Below are 1,533 nucleotides of genomic sequence, written 5' to 3' on the forward strand. Positions count from 1 at the left end.
TGTCTGCTTGTATCTGTGCAGGCTTTTTATCCATGCAAGATCGGATCCATATACACCAGACAGGAGAAAAAAAAACAACTTTAAAGCAACAAGCAATGAAAGATGAGCATTAAAACTAAGAGAAGAATAGATGACAGACATCAAAGAGTGGACAAAATCTCAAAATCTCATTCTTTTACTCTGTCTTAGAATCTCTATTAAAATTCCTGTAGTGTCAGAGGTTGGAATGAGGTTTTGGTTTCTTAATAGATTCAACGCAGGTGAAGACCAGATGTTTCTTGGCCCCCTGGATGCGTTTTATCTTTGCTAGTCTGGGTTGAAAGGAGATTAACTTTCTAACAGACTCTAGAATTTCATCAACTTTTACTTACAATTTACTGCACTGCTTGGTCTTATCACCATGGCAATGCACACACACCCCTTCATCACAATTGACCATGTATTTTAAGGCTGTTTCTAGCTCTGGAAAGTGGATTTATATAAGAAACATAATTTACAACCGCTGTTAAGCGAGCACTGTTTTGAAATTCCTCAATTTCTTGCAATTGGCATTCTTTGTTGCATTTATTTGCACACTAAATTGTCTCCATTGTATATTTTCATTTCTGCATCTATTTAACCATAAACAGCCCACTAGATGCAGCTTAATGTGTAATGTTTATTTTCTAGGGGACAGCCAAGAGGAAAAAGTTTGTTAACAGATCAACTTTAATCAAGTTGAACTATTAACTTATGGCTCAAAATACTGAAACATTAATGATAGTTCTAGCTAAAGTTTTATTTTAAGATAACACTACACTTGAGTTGTTTCAACTGAAATTTGGGTCAAATATGGACAAACCCAAACATTGGATTAAATTATTATCCCAACATTTGGGTTTGTCCATATTTGACCCAAATTTTGGTTGATACAATCCAGAATTTTTTAGAATGTAATTTCCTCTAAGTGCATAGTGCATAAAACACCAAAATCACATGTCATAACCATGCTTGTCTCAGAGTTGCATCTCTGACTGAGGACATCAAGCAAATCATGAGATTAAAGAGAGAGCATAGGTCACTCTGTTTTTCTTTGACGCAGGGTCAAGGCCAGCAAGCCTGACCCTGTGTTTGCATTCACCTTCACCAGCTGTCTAGCTGGATCATCTCACACTCCCTGATGCCTTACAATGGAGCTAGTCAACAGGTTCAACTTAGAGGTCATGACCACACACTCCCAAACCTTTCTTTCCTAGCTTGGCCTCAAGCCTTGACCTTCCTTCGCTTTTAGTTGATTAAATAAATTGCATTGTATTGGCTGCATTTAACCCTCATTTATCTAAAGCATAATTTATTAAAGTAAAGCTATTAAATGATTCAGAGATGTTATTATCAACAGTGGCCCAAAAAGCATTTAGCTTGTCATAGTATGTCAAAAATGTCCAAATATTTTTGGGGCAATTGTATATGACAAACCCTAATTTTACATCTCTGTATGCATGCATGTTGTAATATTTAGCTTATCAGTTCTTTTTAAAAAATATTTTTAAAATA

The sequence above is a fragment of the Megalobrama amblycephala genome, linkage group LG10, assembly GCF_018812025.1.
Source record: "Megalobrama amblycephala isolate DHTTF-2021 linkage group LG10, ASM1881202v1, whole genome shotgun sequence".
Classification (NCBI taxonomy): Eukaryota; Metazoa; Chordata; class Actinopteri; order Cypriniformes; family Xenocyprididae; genus Megalobrama; species Megalobrama amblycephala.